General features: G+C 40.7%; 1 long non-coding RNA gene across 2 annotated transcripts; it reads left to right on the top strand.

Moving 5' to 3' along the window:
* Positions 1–3,008: 3,008 nt before the first annotated feature.
* Positions 3,009–19,797, top strand: LOC147800699 (uncharacterized). 2 transcript variants are annotated; one of them, XR_015426135.1, is made up of 4 exons: positions 3,009–3,098; positions 5,069–5,180; positions 6,172–6,342; positions 19,624–19,794. It is a non-coding gene; the product is annotated as an uncharacterized LOC147800699 (long non-coding RNA). The 2 variants fall into 2 exon arrangements; XR_015426129.1 differs by lacking the exon at positions 3,009–3,098 and adding an exon at positions 4,307–4,454 and having other exon boundaries at positions 19,624–19,797.
* Positions 19,798–22,385: the final 2,588 nt, after the last annotated feature.

The following is a 22,385-nucleotide window of genomic DNA, read 5'->3' as shown; positions in this document are numbered from 1 at the left end:
GGCTTGCTGCTTCCTTTTGGAGGAGGTTGTCCCTGAGAGATTTCTGCAGTGATACTTGTACGTGTCGTTAGTGTATTCCCCCACTGCTGCGCTGTCTCTCTCTCAGCCCTTCGTGTTACTGAGAAATCTCGATATACGTCGATTTTTGTTGACATAAAACAACAACAAAAAGTGAGGGCGCAACGTCAGAGGCTATTAATGAGACAACTGTACAACAGACGAGATCTCGGGGAAAAAAATTCTCGGCGCCTCAGACGGTCACGTCCAAATCTAACAGGATTGGCAAGACTAAGCCTGATACGTGAATCCCTACCGACAGCGTGCTTTTTTATTACACAACTGTCTGGGGATGTACCATAGTATTCTTTCCTGTACGGAAAAATGCATGGTTCCAGAGAGGAGATTATTAGTCTTTGTGCCTCTTGGATTATAGAAGTGCCCCTGTTGAAATGTGGGACTTAACTTCAATTTAGGGAGAAAAATCCTGCAGAGTCGCGATTATAGCCTTTATTCAAGTCGGGTCCACCCTCCACCCCCCAAAAATAAAAACCTGTCGACAACAGGCGTAGCCATAACTCCGGGAGCCCGTATCGGACGCGGTTGTAAATCGTTGACATGCCAAAACCAGCTCCCAGGAACATGCGCCCTCTATCCTTGTCTCCGCAATAGCTTTACATCGCTCCAACAGCTGCGATCATCGTGTGCCCGGCGCCCATACCCTCTCATAACAGACAGTCGCTTTCAATACTTGTAGCATGACCACTGCGTCTGTTGCCCTGAGGACACTTAACATGCCTCAAATATTGACATTTTCCCTCCTAACACAAAACCAAGCTGCATTTCAGTGGTGCATCTCGTCAGCTCATGAACAAACGCACGCATACACGCTGCGCCTCGAATTAAACATTATAATTCGATAAGCATAAAACACATCCCACGCATCTGACATTAAACTTACAAGTGTTAGACACGTTACTTCAGCCTAAGTTCCTGTCACTTTCCAGCCTTCAAATATTTTATTTCCACGTGCCGCTTTTACTGTGCCATCCACATCCATGCGCGATAAATAGACAAATCACAAATGAAATGGACATGAGTTCATTAATTCCATTTAAGATTCCTTTTCTGGATAGTTATAGTTCCCCCACTATGCTTATCTTATGGCTGATATCACAGCCATAGTTTTGAAAACGTGCAAAACGATATTTGGTTGTGTGATTTGGAATAAATTAGGCATGTCGGGCCCACCATTACATTTCATCGCCGTTCTGATAATAAAAGCAATACACTCGGCGAAGCCTTGACTCTCATGGGGAAAAAATAAATAAATCACCGACAGCTCTTTAATCAATACAACTACTAATTTTATGGGTCAATTGGGTAGGGGCATTTCATAACGTACATCCCATGGCCCACCGATCATTCTCGACGGGAAAATAACTGAATTCCCTAAGTAGGAATCGAGTGGACGGGATTTAGTTAAATAGTTTTTAAAGGAGAAACAATTTTGATATTTATGGTTCACTTTGTAAGATTCATTGTGTTGCTGTTGTACTACCAATCCACAACACTGACTTAAAAGACAGTTCATTTTAAGTGAAAATTTGAAAAAGAAATTGCTTTCTGTTAAAGCGTAATGGAATTTCAAAAGGTCTGTCTAATTTTTTTATGATAGAAGTTGCTTCCTTGATTCTATGTTTCCACAGATTCTGTTCATTTGATAATATCGATTTTTATCACCAAAAGGCCCTAATCTACAAAGCCGTCATGTTTTCAGATCAGTTAAAAATCGCTTCATTTCACTGCAGGTTTTTTACTTGTTTTCTTCACTTGCTCTTGTTTTAAAACTGTTTTGCATTGCAAGAATAGTTTATGTTATAGACACCCGCTCAAAAACGCGCTCCATCGAACAATGGATGAAACTCAGACAGTGAGGACGCCATATTTAAAAGAAATTTTGTCAGTATTCGTCAGTAATTTCCCCTTTCCAGGGGCGTGGCCGGGGGGTGGAGCGCACGCCCCCATGAAAAATGTCGCCCCCGGACGCAGCTCCCCACTTGCATATCCTGAGGTGATCACGATTATGTCCAACAACCAACCAGCCCCCCCCCAATTTAGCGTGAAGCCCCCCCCCCCAGAACCCTTGGTTTGTTATCAGTAATTATGAGGAAGCTGAAACCATTCGCCATTGTATGGGTTTTATTTGCTCGTTGCCATTTTGATTAGTTGACAGGTTTTGTTCGTAAGGCTCCTTTTTATCGTCAAGTACAATTCCTTTGGAGCATCTAGATCCCGACAAATATTGCTGTGGGAGATTAGGCCATCCGCTAGTTTTAAACCCCCACCCCAAAAAGGTTTTCTGGTGACACCACATCGACTTTAATGGGGCCATTCATTTTGCTCCGCAAGATGGAAGGTACGTTTTGAGTGGAGTTGGGCGTACCTTTCATACGACCATGTTGTCTTTATAGATCTATATTTTCCAGGTTAACAATCGGACTAAAATAATAAATGTTAAAAGTGTCCAACATGTTATTATTAACTTGGGGGAAAATGACGACAGTCAGCTGACTTATGTGTTCAACCACCTGAAAATTGAACTGACCTCCTAATAATCATACGAAAAGAGTCTCAAGCGTATGTGTACAGAAGCAGCCCCAGGGTGCAAGCCCGAACTTAAGACTCTTGTATGGCAAATCCTGAAGTTGGGATGATCAGGCAAAACGTGTAATTTTGTGGCCAGTGCAGGGAGTAACTAATGTCCCTTTAACCCCTCCCTCGCCGCTTTTCACTGCATTACGTACATTAGAAGGCCACTTTAGTATACATTACTGGTGACACTTGTGCAACGTGATTGGCTGAAAGTTTGTCAATGCCTTGTGCCATATACGTACGTATGTAAATGCTATTTCGATAGAGGGCGCCCTATGTGACTTTCAATAACAAATTATCGTCGACAAAGGTAGAACGTCTTGCGTCTTATAGCGAAGAGTGGAATCAATCTGTGCGTCATGATAACACTCTACCAGGTCTGTCACGACCGTAGTGACTGAGTGGGAAATCCTTACTTTTAGGACACCTCCACCCTCTTGTATTAGGTATTGTTTTTAACCTTACAACTGAATCATGTTAGGCTATAAAAATAGCCCAGGTGGACTTCCTGACCATACTGATAAAGACTGGCGTCCAACTTGGCCTAGGCTTAAAAGACAGGCCTACTTTTTGCAGCGTAGGTTGGGAAATTTCCCTTTTACACAACTGAAGAAAAAAATCAAATAGGCCAATGACTTGAAAAACTCACAAACTGAGCTTTTGTTTTCAAACTTTCCAATTTGAGGTAGGCCTATCACTTTAAAACTCTGTAAGGATCTTTTTAGTATTTTGAAGTGTCGGACAAAACTGACATGCTGCCAACTTTTAAAAAGGCACTGAAATGGGAAAGTTGTCAATTCATAAAGTTTATCATTTGAACTGATATACACTGGCTCTCTGTTCGATTTATATTCAGTGATTTGACGTATATGAACATATGTGATCTTTTTAGAGATTGCTACGGCAGAATACTTTACATGCCAAACTCTAGAGTTTGGGGGGGGGCAGTAGTTTTAGCTCAGAATACTTTGTCAAAAGCCCATGGCACGTCCTGCCAAGTTTTTCACCCTGTTTCAGGATAAATCCAATTGCTTGTTAGGAGCTGATCATAATGTGCAGAGTACATGCTTACACTGTCAATTTTTCAAGCTGTAAGAATGCAGAGATAGTAGCTTCTTAACTTTCTGAGGCAAATGTTAGAATGGGATTTCCATGACAAAACTGATGTTTTCCCTTTTTTTTATTTGCAGTCTTACTGCCTTTTCAAAATCATTCGTCTCTGATGAGATGACCTAGAATTTTCAAAACTAAGCCAATACCACCATTGAACGTTTGTCTCTCCTGATACGCATGTACGTAAAACAATTCAGTGAGGAAGCTCACATTCAATCAATTAAATACAGGTGAGTCACAGTCTATACAGGTACGGTTAGTGTACGTTTACTAGCACATGTACACCAAGTTGTTATGATATGGTACCACAGAGAGGCCTTTTCCACAACCCATCATAACAACATGTTCACGTTTGCGCATGTAATATGCGTGGATGGGTAGTTAACATCAGGGTCAGGTTTGCAGGGTGTCGACATCAAAAATTTAAAAAGTCGGCTCTGCTTTGTAGATTTGAGGTGAACACTTGGCAGTATGCTGTGATGCACGCACTTCTATGATACCATTGCAGTCACCCATATTGCACTTGGTGTTGATCGGAGTCCTGCAGCTGATGGATTGAATTCTAGTCAGCTTAATGTTGGGCTTGGTGTCGTCAAATTCGAATGAGCTCTGCACTGAAGATTTAATCATGGAAGGGTGGACATTGTTTTATGGAAAACATTGGATCCACTGTGCCGAAAATACAACAGGTTGGTCATTGTTATCTTCAGGTTCAGAGTCGTCATGACATCTGCTAAAACATCCTGTAGCTTGTCATGTTTAAATTTTTTTGTCTTAAGTAATCTCACGGCAAGATCGAAACTGGTTTAATACCACCTGCCATTCAATCTTATCTAACAGTCTTTGTGGCCAAAAAAACTAATGTGGTAGCAACACAAGTTCTATCCCCCTCCTTCCCCAAGTATGAAGTGGTTGATTCGTCAGAGAGAAGTCATCAGCTAGATAACCTCTTCAGTCTCCAAACAAAGTAATCTGGTGGTGAATACTGCTAAATGTGGGCCAACCAGAGGGGGGGAAAAAATCCAACATCCACCTGACAACAGGCCTAGAATATATCCTCATGTTGGATCGCTATTTACATAGGATTGCAAAGCTTGAATAACCTCTGTCTGATAAGCCGCCCTGTGCTTCCACCACAGCAACCAATAGTCCCTCCTGTTTGCCCCTTTTTTCTTTCTTTTCTTTTTTTTTTTGTTCTCCTAAATTGAAAGAAGAAGAGATTACCACAATAATTGACCTAGCCGTGCACTAAAGGTTGTGCTCATCAGACTTGCACAAAACCCCCAACTTTATTTGTTTATAGTTGAAGTGCATTGTCAACATGTACAGCGGTGTGCCGCAGAGGAGACACCTTAATCGGCGTTCGCTCAATACGCATCCGTCCGTCGCATTGATCGGCTGCAGACAGGCTGCCTGTAAGTCCTCCGCTTTCTCATGTGTTTCATTGAATGTATGATTTTCCTTTCTTTTCTTTTTTTCACTGTCGGGTAAGAGACTGAATTTTCAACACGCGACACTGTGTGTGCTATTCAGTGTGATGTGACTTCATCTATATGGGGTAGATTTTCTAGGTGCAGGGAGTTAGGCACATTGAGTGAATGTACATGTACGTCTGCAGACTAAATATTTGCTTAAAGGTACTATATATATGGCTGAAGGTTTGAATGGGGTCGTTGGAAGCATGAAGTTGTGAAAGGCGACGACTCATGATGTAAAAAGTAGGGGATTCCCCAGTGGAAGGCAACATTCATATATCCTAAAGCTAAAACAAGTTTTTAATATTGTTAAAGTTGACTGACAAGCAAAAAAACCGTCCTACTGATCACCATGATGCTTCTGGCTGCAAAAGTTTGGACTTTCCTTGGATGTCAATGATTATAGGATATCCTAAGTTAAAGTGGTCATGTTACTTTCTGTACACCTTGTTACGCAGATAATCTTTTCCAGCTATTGAAACAAGGATAACTTGCCAATAGTTTCAATCTGATTATTGTCATTTATTGTGAGAAGGACCTCTGGCCAATCACTTCATACATAACAGCAAAAACTCCAGCCAAAGTTTTGTTTAATTTCTAAAAACCCTAAGTTTGCTTGTATTTATCTAACTCATGCTACTTCTTTTCCATTCTGTATCAATTTCATTTCCCTATTTACATTAGTGGAGTTTTATTTCATCGGTTAGTTTTTCAAATAAAGATAACATTTTTGAAATGTTACTGACATTTTTTGTTTTTAAAGTATTACCCTCTATTGTTATAATCTCAAAGTCCATTTCAACTTCAGTTTTATACTAATCATGTGTATATGATGTTGTGGATGTCAGTTGAAACTGACTAGTTACATGTATATAAAATTTTCTTTAAAATTTTATAAAGGTGTTCTTCTTCTCTTCTTGCCGTTCAATAGATGAATGTGATGATCCTCCTTATGTTCGACTCACATGCCAGCGGCGTGATGTTTGTAAGCTTACAGGAACCGATCAAAATGTAGCCAGACAGCAAGCCATTAATGATGGCATCAACGATGGCAGGGGAAACCACACTTATCCCACCTGACATATCACATGACTAGAAAAAGGTGAGCGGACTTTATGTTGTGATAAAAGACATTGATTTTGTGGATTCCTTAATGGCTTTGTAGCTGAAAATCCAGCAGAATTCGGGGCACCATGACGACTCCAACAGAATGCAGTAATATACATGTATGGCAGATTGTGGGGCCTGCCAAGCAGATCATTTTGTTGCTCAAATCGGCAATGTACTGATGTAGTTGAAGTCATTGAGCATCGTTTGTAATTTTAGGAACACTTACAATTGAGAACTTCACTGGTTTGCATGCACAACTGATTTTCATCTGAATGTGCACAAATTGTCAGTGACAGTTTTCACAAGGTATGACAGTGGTAGTCAGCTACATGTGCCTGCCACTCTTTCACTCTGCCACTGTTGAGGGACTGCTTCTGCATGGAGTCCACAGGCACTGCTATTCAACCGTGAGAAATTTAAAGTTTATTCATATTGTTTCAAGTTGACATTGACAGGGATGCAGTTGGTGTTTCTGTTGTCTGATTAAATAGAATCAATAGACACTTGCACCCTTCTAGATTATGCTTTTGTAATGTAGACGTGATGAGATTGTGAAAATGATAGTGAGCTTTGAAGAAACGTGACGGTCCATCGAGAGCTTGTTCTCAACCATTTTTGAGTGGTGCGAGCATTTCAGCCACTCACAAGCACCTTGGATGCAAGATCTCTGGCACTGTGCTGGCTTAGGCTGTGCCTAAAATAATGGGCTTTAAGAGTTACAGCTGTGTCTATCATCAGAGTGTCCCGCATATTTTCATTTGCTGCAGACCTAGACCTACTGTAGCCCTTGACAACAGATTTGGGTACAGTCTTAGTTTGATTAGTGACATGTGATCACTTCCCTGTCATTTACCTTCTCCAATTTGCCAAAACGCGCTCCACCCCCACTCCGACCCACTGGCTTTTAGACTTTCGGGACAGCACAAATTATTATTATTTTTTCACGCCAGCTGTTCCCCTCTACATGTATGTTACACCCAAAGTTGCCTCCCTGTTTAAAACCAGAACAACACAACACCAAAAGTGAGAAATAATTTCCATTTGAAAAGGAAACAGAAGCTATACGTAGGAAGGAAGGTGAGACTTCCTGAGTGCACCTAATTCTTGTTTGCTCTCTGTCCTCGCTCCATCTCCTTCTGGCATCTGTGCAGTTCTCACCTCTCTGTTCTTACACCCAGACAAGCCCCTCCTCTCCCCTATCGTCCACAAGATAAATGCTGGTAACTACAAGTGTAAGAACCTCCCAATTACCATCCAATTGAGTGGAGGAGTTGTTCCAATTGACTCAGTTCCTCCAATGGCGGGAGTGCTAATGCTATGGCACCTGTGCTGGCATCAATCACAGCGAGAGCGCAAGGAGAGCGTTCTTTCACACATCCAACCCCTCATCCCCCGTACACTGCAGCCCAAATAAATTGCTCGCCGCGGGCCGACTGCTCGTGTATTATTTGTCTCCGGCCGATGTTTGCCCCTCCTGATATTTGTCAATTATTTTATTTCCCGTAATGTATATCAATCAGTAACAGACCCTCCAAGATGTGACGATTTTTTTTCTTTTCCTCTCTGCATCTCAACCGTGGCGACTCAACTATTTATATTCCTCCATACATCTAATGGATGACTGATGCTCAGTCAATACAACAGACAAGAGAGGTGATTGAATTGTGCTGCGCATCGTATGTGCCTCAGCCCTACCCCTTATTACTTTGGTGTAGTGGTAACAACGTTACCCTCAACGGATGTTTTACTTTTGGGGTAGGGGGGAAAAAGGGAGACGTAATTTTGCGTGTATCATTGCTTTTAGTGAAATGGAGCAGTTCTGTTAAATTGATTAGCACAGCGAGTCCCTATAGACTATAGTAATTGATAGGCAACATGGCTTTACAAATGTAATTTCCCCCATCACTCTCCTGCCTCGGCTCGTGCCTTGTCGGCGCAGGCAGACCACCTTATTGCTTTTGATTATGTTGCCCCCAGTGTCCGATATGAAGACTTGCCAGTTTTGCATAGCACAACAGTGAGCGAGGAGAGAGAGGTGTCGAATGATGGACCCTTGATATTTGGAGTGGCAACTTGGCAATTGTTTAAGTTGTGAAAGATGGCTGAGGTTTGACTGTCATGTCACACAGTTGCCTGCTGTGCTCTGGCAGTCTGGTATTAGGAGTATCACCCTGGTTGGATGCCGTGAAGCAGAGAAAGTGCTACCAGGAGTGTGTAAGAAATATGCCTGGCCCTATCCAGTCCCCTTGAGTCAAGTAAATAGGCCACGTTTGATGTATGAGGGCCGCCCAGCTGGACGGCAGAGGAATCCTGCTTCAACCATGAGCAGTGAAGAGAACTAGCACTGGCTTGTCTGGGCAAAATAAACTATTTATGGAAACATTCTGATCTTGTATCGGTACCTTTAGGACATGTACAATTTTATTAGGATAAATTGCCACGCCATGTACAAGACACTGACACTAAATAATGATACCATACTTGTTTGTGGTCAGAAGTTAAATCTTGAAGTTATATGTTTAAGTTAAGGCAGTTGTAAGAATGAATTTGTTTCAGCAAGTTCTTCAAGTCAAAAAGTTCTTGTCATTAAGACAGGAATCTTTTTTGAATCATTGCAAGTCTGAAATTTTGATTTCAGCTGCAAAGTAAGAATGATGCCAATGTCAGTGTACTGTAAAACACAGATAAAAAAATACTGCATCAAGATAAACATCCTAGTTGCTATTAAGGAAGAGTTTGGAAATTCCTTCTTAATTGAAGCATGTGTCATTTGTTTCCATTTGTGCATGTGCATAAACCAGGCAAGATAATACTGAATTCACGGCCAGTCTTCATTTTGTCAACAATCACAGAATCAGTAACACCTTCAATCCGACAATTTTTGCAATGACTGTTTTTTTGTGTGTGTGCTGCTCAGAATGAAAAAAATATTAAATCCCACTCTTCCCGACAGTTTTGTCTAAATAGGTTTCAACTTCAACCTGTCTGCCGCTGTCCCAAACTTGGCTCAACCAGGGCTGGGATTCAGCAACATCACCCAACATTTTCAGAGTTTATCTACCGTCAATATTTGTCTTGCGAGCTATATTGTCGGATTTGATAATTGAGGGGCCGATTCAACAGTTGCCGTGGCATTGACGTTGGTTTTGTTCCCCGTTTGCTCCCCCCTGTTCAGACAACCACTCAGCCAGCCATTGGCAAGTTTCCCAATCATCACCAAGCCCCTGTACCCTGGACCCCAACAAGAGTTGACAAAGGGCATAAAATAAAACAGGAATCTGTCTATCAGTACACTCTAGCGGAAGTGTGAAACATCGAGAAGATCAAATATTGATTACAAAAAAAGATCAAAAATATTAATATGGGAAAAAAGATTTGGTTAAGAGTTGCTGTTTAACAAAAAGTTTGACCTGTCTGTACTTTTATCCGGGAAATTTCATTTTCTAATGAACTCAAACTCTCGATAAGTTTGCTCAGAGCTTTTCAAATCCTCTAAATTCACTTCTGTTGAGAAGACTAAACTTCCACAAACGAAATTGATCTCCATGTAATATTAATAGTGGCTGGGCTCATACCGTCGTCAGGCCTGGAAATTCGGCCGAATCTCACAGTAAACTGCTCACTAAACTAGTGAATATTTGCAGGTTCATGCAGATTTCCATGGATGTATTGTTGTTATTTTGTTCAGATTTTTACTGCAAAATGCTCTTTGCTTACTGTTTCCCCAACCTGAGCAACACTTCCAACAGTAAATATTTGCAATAGTAGCATACGGTGAAATTAGGCAGTGGCTGCCATGATGGCATAGCTTGGCCTGAATACATTGTTGAAAATAAACCCTGGTCCCTCTCAAGTTAATATACCCCTGTTTCCTGTATATGTTTGCATTTGTACCACACCACGCCAGAATTCATTGTTCACAAAAACTGTTGTCACTCCACGCTTGCCAGGGATTTCAATCAAACAAGCCCGAGGACAGCCCAGCCAGAAATTGCTTTGAGAAAAAAATTTACAAATTGACAAATACACTCTACTCACTGGTGCGACATGACACAGTGTGCACAATCAACAAGAATAGGTGGATGGAAGCAAAACAGACAGGAAAAGGTTTGGAAATATAGAAAATCCATAAATGACAAGATTGCTCAAGCTTCTCAAATGAAGGGGAGGGTTTTCTTGGATATAAACCAACAGCGTGAATGGTTATCATTGATGTGTGGGATGGTGGACGAAGAATAGGATTGTCACGTTCCCAAAACAGAGTGTGGTCCTGAACAAGAAAAACCCCAAAGGTCAGCAAAGTTCGGTTGAGGATCGGGTTTCCTATTGTGGGCCGGATAGAGAATGTCTGTCGCAGAGATTTACTGGATTAAGCCCCCCTCCAAAGAAATAACAATGTCTATTTATGTTGTATTACTGAGCATTCTGTGAAGTTGGTCCTTCTCGAAACATTGCCGTTGACTTTTTGGTCAGCGTTAATCTTAAAATGCATTTGGCATTGAAAAATCTGAGAGTATAACTTCCAACTTACTTGTTTCAGGTGGGCAAAGTTTTGTTTTCTGTATCTTGGGCATCTTGATCAGTCCTTTAGCACTGTTTTCTGCTGATTCTAACTGCCAACTGTCACAGACGGGGAAGAACAACCCATAATAATAATTTGAGAGGGAAAATCTGAAATCATTAGAGAATCATTGAGAACCTGTTTATGGGGGCCAAAAACAGGAAGGTGTGTGTAAGGCAGAATAGCTAACAGTAACCTGTCAAGTCGACTGTATTTGGACAGCAAAAGACAGGTTTTGAAGCAGTTCTGTGTTTGTGGGAGTCCTGCCGGTACACATTGCCTGCAAACTGTACTTGTCACATGCATTCATGCGCGTTGTAGCAGGGCAAAATGCTTGTGTGGAGCACCCCTGTTATTGGCGAATGTCATCGCCAGCCCAAATGTAACCACAGCTACATTAATGCAATAAACACTTATTATGTTTGGAATTAATAAACAATATGTAAAATGTGATTCTCCCTGCTGCTAAAAGTTAATTCTATTAAAAAACCCATTAAGTTTGACTGTTTCCCAGAAAAATTGTAAGTCATTTGCTGAGCAACTGTAACATACTTTGGTAACTCTTGATAAAAGAATGCTCAAACTAAAATAACAAGAACATGTACGTGTGAAGTCCCAATTTTCTCCTACAAGTGGGAAATACGTGCAGTGTTGGTAAAGGAACTCACCAGGAGCAATACCGGGATCGACGGTGACAGGGGAAGGCCTTTAAACTTCTCCTGTATTATTCTTGCCAAGATTGTTACTGATTGAAATCACTCATTCAAATTTAATACTTTGTGGGTCAATTTTGTCTGCGCGTGGAACCAAGTGATGGAAGCGATGGATCCTAGTCCATGTAATGTTTAACATGTGATGCCGTCAGGATTTTATTAATGGATGGGAATACCCAGCATGCCCAGCTCAGTGATTGATCATGGTTTTTATTTCCTCCAAACGATTTTTCGTTTCGCCGCTGCTTTTCGGGCTGAACAGAAAAGTGCATGTGGGGGACTGGGTTTGTCATCAAAGTGTTTTTAAGGCAGACATTTAAATTTATATTTGGTAGTGTGCGATGCAGAATACATATTTGTGATTATTTTGCAAAACATCATGCTTCTATGGGTTCGTTGTTCACAGACTTTACATGTTAATGAAGATTATCGGCTCCATTTTGACCTGAGTGGGGTAATACCACTCGCCACAAAATTTTCCGTACTTTTTAACTTTTAGTAGCATGAAAAAATTTTTTTTTTTCAACCCCTCCAAAAAGTTTGTGGCATGACTTTTTTGTACATGATAATCTACAGTAATTGGTCCATTCAAGTAACCACTGACCGCCAGCCGCAGTTTACCAGCTAGTGGTTGGCAAAATATCCGACTGTGATGTAGAAACAGAGAGGTCTATACATGTAGTTGAAAGACACAGCTTAAAATGGCCTTGAAAAGGCAAACATTGCTCACAGATTCCCATCGAGTATCTCCCTCTTTCCACAAATTACTTAACCCAATACCTAAGGCGCATTTAAAGTTGTAGAGAAAATCTTGTTGCGACACCAGTAAGCATCCTTAAGTGTCGAGTGTTAGAGTTGTATAGTCTGTGGTACATATGCACATGTCTCATTAGTGTGACCTGAGTCCAGGTCAGGGCCAGACACCCAAACTATTGATAAGTCATTAGCCGAGTGTTGACACAAGGAGATCATTGTGTTTACACTGTAGACCCTTAATGCAACACCTAACAACAACCATTACATCATCCATTGAACTTTTCTCCAGGTCATTATTTTGGTACTGATACAGCTTAAATGGTCAGTGGCTGTGCATCTGTGCATAGGCATTATCAAAGCAGCTTACTGGTGTATTTTCAGCACGGCACTTTTTGTGTGAGGGGTTCTTGTCTTGTGATGCCCACTTTATACTATTTGAGCAAATTGCTGGACTGCTTATCAAAAGCTTTAGCAGAGTCAATATTGACCAAAGTCCAAAAGGGCCAACTTTTTTTTTAGGACCCAGCCATAAGAGAGATAGGGCCAAGATTCATGGGAATGGTAGCCTGTGTCCTACATGTACATGTACTTTACAGTTGTAGTGCCATGAAGTTTTTATCTTGTCGGGGAGAACACTCACAAACTTACAGTATTCCTCTTTCAAGTTCCCCAAGGTCCCCCCCCCCAAAGTATGCTTGTCTTGATTAAATGCTCTGCCATGTACAATATACTGGTCCTGGAAAATAACAGATGTGAAAGTTTTTAAGAATGGAAAAGCCACAAGTGAAATTAACATTTAAACTGCAGTTAACAATTTGAGAAAATTGGATTGTGTCCATGTAATCAGGTAATTGGCTTAATGCATGAACAAGTGAGGGGGCTGTTTTCACCAAGCAGCAATCCGCGGGGAGGGGGTAAGACACTGTGAGCATGTGAAGGGTGTACACTGTTCACGTATTTCCAAAACGTAATCCGTTTGAATGTGTTTTTGACAATTCTACAATATCAAAGTATGAAAACAATCTACCGATTGGCCTTAAACTATTTCTTACAGAACTGATTTATTACGTTACATTTCAACTACTGGTACATGAACTCATCGAGTGTGACTTTGGGCATCCATGATAGGGGTGAATGCTAAAAAGTGGTGCTTCTCATATTTTGTGTTTGATGGCATACATGTACATTGTACGTCCTGGTGGCACACATTGGCTGAGTTCGGGCGGTTTGTTCCCATGTATTCACGAACAGCTCGATTTGTTGTTCGTGGGTTGGCTGCTTGAACGCTGGAAACAAACAAACAACCGGTTATTGATGGTAGTTAGTGACAAGCAGCATGCACATGGCGGCGTCCATGTACATGTAGGCTACATTATTCGATAGTTAATGTTTGGATGGGCTGAATTCTTTTCTATATAAACAGGAACATTCATTTCTGTGTTACGGAAAATAATTAATGTTAATTTTGCAAAACTTCCCATTATCTATGGCTTTGGAAGCCATCTCTCTACTTTTTGCAGCTGTTCAAAAATCAGAATCTCTTGAGTTTTTCCTTGTGTTCCTGTAAACCCTGACGAGGAGGTGGTGTGTGATCCTGTTCCGAGAACAGTGTTCTTGAGTCGTGTTCCCGCCGTTCGAGCGCGAGAACAAGAAACCTGTGTCAAGAACAGGCCGTCCGAACTCGACCATTGTGCATGTGTCATTGACAAATCTAGCCATTGCAGAAGTGCTACAATACGTTTCTGCTTGTCACCAGCAATGGCATGTTTGTGCACAGAGTAGATACTGTCAACTCTCAGCAATGCTGTCACACAGTGTCTTCTGTTTTTATTTCTCAGATATTTGGGGTTTGGTAATAGGCAAGCAGTGTTGCTGGGTTTTGATGTAAGGCTTATGGCTTTTTTCAAATCTACTCCACCTTGAATATATGTCTGTTTTGTAGAAATGGACAGTAGTTTAGTCAGACTTTGTATGATGTTGATGGAATCACAGAGTCTTTGCCCCTGCAAAGTCTTAGCAGAAACAGCATTTTGATCAGTTGGTAGTAGCCTCGGTCTTCAACTCTGAATTTCTTCCTGGTACTTATGAAGAGATAAAAGAAAAACTTTGCATTCACGTAGTGCCCCAGCCCCCCCCCAAAAAAAAAAATTGACAGCCTACATTGCACACTCACGCAAACATGACACAGACAATTAAATCAATGCTGTGTGCAGTTTTCATTGTGGGGCGAGCAAGTGGCCCCTCCATGCAGTGTCAACTTAGCAGTGGTAATTTCCTCCGCAAACTACACGTATACACGCCGTATGGTTGTAAGGCGGTGCACATTTTGCTGCAGCTCGTGCACGCAAGCCAGTCAAGTGCTGCTGAATTCTGAAGGAGTTGGAATTGATTTGAGGTGGAAAAAAAACCTGTCATTGGTACATTTCATGGAAGAACAATTTGAATGGTACTTTTCTTTATGTAAAAATTTGTAAAGGTAAATTAAAAAAAAATTAAAAGCAGCATTACACTTTGAATGATATGATTACATAGCGTGTCTTTCAAACCTCCACATGCCTTCTGGATTTAATCATAATAGTAAGTTTTGGTGAATGAGAACATTTTCTTTGTGTAAGTGGTTTTGAGATGTTAATTATGTTAAGTCTGATTAAGTGAAAAAAAAAGCTGTGGATGTGTTGCATTTTATCTTGATTAAACTTGTGTAAGTTTTTATCATCTTTTTGCTTCTGTTGAAGGTTTTCCAATAAGTCTCATAATCAAAAGCTTGGTTTCTTTCCCTTGTGAGAAGAGGGGAAGGAAAAAAAGAGATACTGACGGGATTGCAGATGAGACCCTTGCAGCCGTGTACAAATTGAAATAAATCACCCAAAATTGGTCCTTCAGGTCTCCCCTTACGTGCAACATCGCTTTACGCTCTTATCAAACTGCATGCCTGATAATATGTGACATATGCACACCACAGCCCCACGGTGTTTACCAACACACAAATGGAACTAGATAGGAAACACACAGGATAATTAGATTGCCGGTGCACTTAACAAATTTCCCCAAGTTGTGGATTTAACGTGGAGAGGCCGGGGCCGTGGTGCGCCGGCGTGTAGGACAGGCACCCACACTAATAACCGTTCCATGACATGAGCCTGATGGAGGTAATTGTATTGAAGCTGTTCACCCACTAATAATCAATGTAGTCTGTTACAATTGCCATTTCTCCGCCTCCCCTGTTCCCCACTGCCGAGGCTGAGATTCAATTAAGACAGAGACATTGTTATCTTTTGGTTCTTCTAGTGCCCCTTTTTTTTAGAGGGTGCGGATGAGCACTTACTTCACCCAGTGTGTTTGTTCATGGCATTGTTGGTGATTCTCTGGGAGGTAATTGTCTTTGCTTGGATGGTCTTGTCGGCAGAGGTGAAACAGTAGTGTTTAGTTTGTTCCCTGTGGGACCAACTAACAAGATCCAAGTTTGTTCCACCTTTCAATTGTTTCCTTGTCCAGTGCATAAGTGACATTTTCCCTTATTTTCTACCAATATGTTTATATTTCCAGGGTTGTGGTCAACCAATAAAGTAGGGACAATTCTCATCATTCTTTGACTTTGTTTCCAGCATGAGTGGCCAGGGAAACCTGCTGTTTAAAGACCGATTTGTTCCTTGTCAAATGTCAGCGCATGTTTGTTATCACCATACCATCACAGACTTCTGATTGAGTACTTCAGCAGCGTAGCCACCTCCTGACATGACTTGCTTCTCTCTGGGGTCAGACACAGATGCGGTGAAGTCATTGGTGTTGTAAAGGGGCAGGCAAGCTAGAGGGGGCATTTCCTCCCCCCCCCTTCCTGGAGAAATGGGAAAAAGGAACAGGAAAACGGAAAGAAATGAGGTAAAGGGATGGAAATCACCAGCTTCCTTGAAAAGTGTTGGAGTTGACCCTGTACTGTCTACTACTGACAAGTGTTTTGGCCCCTGCTTCCACCTTGAAAGAGCTGCCGCCCCTCCCCTTCATGATATCTGTGAATGTAAGTTCAAGGACCTTGATCTGATTGGTGAATAGTTCATTTGAAAAGGTATTGTGATACGCATATCTAATTGCAGTCTTAAGATGTTCCAAAGTACCGGCATTTATTGAGTGAAGAAGTTACTCCAGGGAAGATAGCTTTTGTTTCCATACATATACCGGTATTGTAAGACAATCAGTTTTCCTCCTTTGCCTCACTGTGCATCTGCAGCAAAGTTTCTTTGGCAGGTCTTAATGAATAATGGTGTGTCCAGTACATGTGTACTGAAGGTTAAATCTTTCTCCATTTTTCTCTCGAAAAAACATCACCTTGTTTCTGCTTCCTTTTTCCACTCCTCTGGTACAAATTGTCAGCAGTAGTGTTTTCAGTACCGGAGCCCATTGCAGTTCATTAATCACCGCAAATTTGCAATGAAATATTAACTGGCCACTTCCATTAGTGGAGAATATTGTTCTACTCCCGCCTGGCCATGGCTTGAGTCATTAAACAACGAAGTACCACAGTGCAGATAACCCGTCAATATATCAATGGAACCCAAATATTTGGGTTCCATTCCAGACCTGTGCTTGGGCAGTAAAAACAAGAATCGTAACGAGTACACGACAGAAAGATATTGATGCAGTCAACACAATTCCTGATCTTGACCATAAGCTTGTTTACAGGAAGAATACGATGTCATACATTACAGTGTAATTACATTTCACTTCACACTTGCTACAGCGAGTCATATGGAGAGGTTGGTTGCACTTTTCTTTAAAAGCTCTTCTTTCAACTTTTGATAAAGTTCCTTCATGATTTGTTGTTTAATAACATGACCCTACTGAATTGAAGTTACTTCCTAAAATATTGCTACAGAAGCTCAGCCAAATATTCTGCTCAGAGAACTGCAGTTTTCTTGTCCCAGGTTAACTTGATAACTTCACAGCCAAACTTGATTTGTAAAGTTCTGCAGTACTGAGAGGAAACCCTGCCAGCAGTAAAATAAAGCAATATATAAATTGATATTATTTTGCCTTTGATAAAGGTTCCCCTAGATTCGGAACTTCAGGCCCTTATTTTGTGATCGATATTGCTTATTGGATAATGATGGACAGGCAGCTGCTTGTGTGCTGAAAAAACCCGCACACTTCTTGTTGCTTCTAGATTTTGCGTGGGAAAAGTGTACAAAAACTAGGTGATTTGCATGCAGCACCATTAGCTTAGCCCAGGTTAAGTCTTGGAAATTTGTTTTTGTTTTCCGGGCCTGGAAAAGTCTTGGAATTTTTCAAACACCGTGTGTGATTTCTATTAGAAACAAGTGCATGAAACGCATGATTTTATTAGCAACTTTAAAGTCTGAAAAGTCCAAGAAATTTCATCGTTAGGACATGGATTTTCATAATTTGGTCATGGAAAAATCATGGAATTCCATTGTCTTGTACATGTAGCTGCAGGAACCTTGTTAGCATTGAATGAGATCACTATACACTTCTGTGGAAACTCTTCTTGTTTCAAACATTTTGTTCATCTCAATCTGGACATCCCACAGCCAAACAACATGAACTTGGTAGATACCTGTCGAAAAATAAAACGTGATCAACATGAAACATGACTTCAAAAACATAAGGAACCACAATAGAATTGTTTACGTGTACACAATTGCAGCTGTCTTGTCAACAAAAAGCCCAAAATGCCAGCTGCAATTTTAGACACTTCTTTAGAACAAATTTGAAGGTTTGAGTCAAGTCAGTTCAGTTCCATTTCGCTTTTATTAAAACTGACGCTGGAGAAAAATATATTGCAACAATGACTAAAAATCTTAAAAGCTGTCCTGGTGCCAAAACAAGTTAATTTTTCCCCCTTCCTTTTCAACCAGCGGAGAAGCCTGTATCTTTTCTGTCGGTTCCCTTTTGTCCAGTAAATGCCTCACCCATTGTCTGTGCAGCAGTTCCTTAAGTGCCAGGCCCATTTTGACCAATCAAAAGCCAATCTTCCCATTTTTGTCAGCTGCAATTTAATCACTGACATTCAAAGAAGCAGCAAGAAAAATACCCCTAAGAGGCAAGGCCCCATGGCTATCTAATTTTTGCAGCTTTAATGCTGCATTTACTTCCAGCATCTTTGGGATAAGCTCCACTCAGTTAATTCAATTGAAGCTGCTCTTTCCCTTAAAAGTCACCATATGCTTTTGGCCTTGTGTGACGATGGTTGAGCCCGCTTGGCTGCCAGAAATCATGATTTGATTTTCGTAGTCTGTATGGACTCGAGAGTTACTCTGGCTGTGAGCTTCTTTTTATGGGAAAAAAAATTAAGATGGGAAATTTTCTGCTTTGTACGCAAATACATTGAAAGGGTGTTACATGAGTGAACGAATGCTAGAAAAAGCATTAAAATTTATAGAGTCTAAAATTAATTTGGATTGCTTGCAAGTGCATAGTTTGCCTGATCCAGTGTGAACTTAGGAATACTGTCACAAAACTGAAAAGTATAAATTGAATTATTTTACACAGCTTTTGATAGCCAGGCATTACTTTGGAGTTTATGAACGCAGTGTAGTCATCTGGCAAGCTTAGAGATGTTCTTCTGTATTGTGCCATTAACTAAACCAAACACATCACCATCACCCATCGCCTATCACCCGTTGCCCATCACCTATCATTCACCCATCACCTATCACATTGTATTTTTTTGCCAAAGATCCTCACTTGGATTTTGCACACAGGCCGATAGATTCATGATTCAATGTAGATTTGCTTTTGCTAAATGAGAGTATAGAGCCAACACTTTTTAATAAGCCCCCGGTTATTTAACTCAAGTCTCTATATAATTGTCCTTTTTAATCCTGCCCTAAGACAAAGATGGTAAAATTATAGTAAGCATTAATAGCTGATTTCAACATGGTCAAATGTATTGGAAAGTTATTTTAATTAACATTTACACTCACCCTTAAACCATGTGTCAGAATGGTACGGGTAGCATAGGTGAATTGCACATCGTAGAGACACAAGGATCCAAAACTGTATGTCAAATTTATTTCTGGTTTCCAGAGATTGATCGCTATGATGCTGTGAAATAGAGACAGCTGAAAGGATTTTGCGCAGTCAAAAAAGGGTAACAACTCCCAGCACATGTAGTAACAAAGGTGAGTATCGTCCTCAAGAAAGTTTCCTGTAGTTCTTTTTTCTTCCCCTTGCTTTCAAATTTTGGGGCGCTGATTTTGTATATTCTCCCTTTTCACTCCCGAATCAGACAAACTTAACTTGAGATGGCAACGGTCATAAAGGAAGAGTGCCCTGCTATGGATACCACTTCAGCCGGTCTTGGTGATGTGCTAGATGAAACCACATTCTGTATCTCTCCCTCTGCAAAAAGTGACGGTAGGTTCCCAGTGAGGCAGTGAAACTTATCTCTCAGTAGTGTGTGCTGCCATCTCAAATTCCACAGCATACACACACTTTTTAAGGTGCCGCTCCATCTAGTCAGAGCATTCACATACGATTGTATACACTGTATCGGCTTTGTAAATGTTTAGGCATATTAAGGTCGTGTCTGAAACGGGCTTCCAGAGCTACGGATAGGTCTATTGTCTACGCATCTCCACGCATTTCCAATGGAGCGAAGACCTAGACCGAGCTCTAGACAAGAGATTCGGATGCCGCCTAAGTCTCAACTCTGTCCTGTTTCAGGGAAAAAATTCCTGACATGCAGATGCAGAGCAAATCACAGCCTGTTTCCCACACCAGAAGGCAGTGACTACTTCAAGAGATATTTTAGGTCCAGTAGCCATCATGGTCACATGACTAACTTAGGAAGAATTCCACCAGTTTGTAATATTCAGAAATTGGCAGAAATTTTCTAAAATACATGTATTTTGTTGATTGTTTAATTGTGTCATCAACATTTGCAAAAAGTTGGCCTATAGTTGAAGGAGGTAGGCCAATCACCTCTTCAACCAATAACATTGATGGCAGGCAGCTGCCACCATAAAAAAATGGAGTATAACATAATGCTGTAGCTGCCCCCCCCCTCCCTTCCATTATTAAGTGCAGCGCACACATGTCTGTTGGTCTTTAAACAGTCAACATAATCAAAGATGTAGAAAAGTGGTGATCAATACTTATGTAGAGTAATGCAAAGAAAGATGAGGAACTTTGTTTGCACTGCAATGGATGTTGGGCCTTGCGAATCGACAAAGGAAAGCCGTTTAAGCATACCCCCCACAAAATAGAGAAATGTTTATCAGCAATCACCATTTCTTTGGCTGCCATTTTGGATGCAAGGATACATTACTTATTGTTTTGTCCTGTGTAACATTCCTGCAAGAAATGCATGAATACATATGTACGTTCGTGTTTTGCATTTTTCACTCTTTCTGTGTACTGCATGTAGTATATCATTCATTTTTTTCACAAACCTGTTTTGTTTTGTTTGCTTAAGACATCACATTTAAATTCTACCATCTTCAAATCTCTTTGACATTCATGCCATCCATCCATAAAAAGGGCAGTACTGGTTTGCAATGGCCACAGAGTCTGTCAAACCAAGCCCTTTTTAAATTACCGACGGAAAAAAAAATAAAAATAAAAACACCCGTACAGAGTTAGACAGCCTTCATGCACCCTTTTGATTGGAGTAGTGGAGGGGTTTGGTGGGGTGGTTGTCTTTTCTGACTGCCAAAAGATCAGTGGTGCAAAGTACTTAATTGTTTGCTCAGTGTAAATGAAGGTTAGACTATCTCATGAACCACCTCCATTATGTCAATAATTGCCTGGCCGGTTTGTGTTGACAGACGACCAAAGGCTTACAAGGCTTATCTCTCTCAGTTCTGCATCTTGTCATTTTGGGGGATTTGTCAACCTTTGACCTCACTCATTACCCTGGCAACTACTAATTTGAGATTGCTGCTAAAAGAACAGCCTTAATGTCATACAGGAGTTGGAGAGCCCAGACACACATCAGAAAGACAGGTAGTCCACACATCTTTCATTTACACAGCCAAGCTGAATACACACTGAACTGAAACTTGAAATGATGATTGTTCTATATTTTAATGAAAGGCTGTTGGAAATGGAACCCTTACAAAATAAAGATCAGAGTTTGACCATTTGAAATTAAAATGAATTACACATAACTGTAGCTTTAAGCAGGAAATTGAACCAAGGTAGAAGAGTCCAATTTAGGTATATCAAACGATAGAAAATAAAATCGTAACCCACAAGAAACAATCAAATGGATGCTAAACACATCTGACTATATACAATGTACGGTGTACATATAAATTCACTAGAGCAACTGATAGGTTATATGTTCAAGTTTTCAATGAATCTCCAGTGATGAATTTGTATGATATTGTACTACAAACCAATGTTGTAATGACTCAAGTCAGTCCATGACTGGGACTTGGGTTCACTTTAGTCCCATTTTGTGTTGGCTTGACCTAAAAGTTGCCAGCCCAGCCTAAATGGTACAGTCCACTAATCCAAGTGTAAACTCAGCACTGTTCAGGGCCCAGTAGCATGCATACCAACATCCCTGAGATTTCTTAAATAAACAAAAATCAAATTATTGTCTTGTCCCTAATCTTTCAATTTCTTTTTAATTTTTTGTGGGTTAACCAATCACATTTTTAATTATTCTCATAAAACAAAATCACCCCCAAAAAGTGAATTTTCCAAAGTTTGAATGTGGCCATTTTTCAATTGGGAACCCTCAACTTCCTCTGGCACTTAGGACCATTTTTCAACTGCAGTTTTTAGCCATTCTGCTCTCATATGAAAGCTCAAAGACCCAGGGAGTTGATCCTGGCAACGATTTACACAATCTCACCACTTTGGGGGTCAAACAGTCTCCTTTTTCAAAGATACTGGGGGTGCACTTTTAATGCTAATGAGCTGGCCAGAAATTCTCACTTAAATAAGTGGACTGCACCCTAAAATGAATTGACCTGGACTTGAGTCACTGTGTAACATTACTTGACCTGGACTTGAGTCACCATTTAAAATGACTTGACC

Source organism: Acanthaster planci, linkage group LG01, assembly GCF_054643075.1.
Source record: "Acanthaster planci isolate LZ-2023a linkage group LG01, COTS_SCS, whole genome shotgun sequence".
Taxonomy (NCBI): domain Eukaryota; kingdom Metazoa; phylum Echinodermata; class Asteroidea; order Valvatida; family Acanthasteridae; genus Acanthaster; species Acanthaster planci.
The sequence above is the reverse complement of the archived record's forward strand: the minus strand, read 5'-3'. Positions and strand labels throughout refer to the sequence as shown.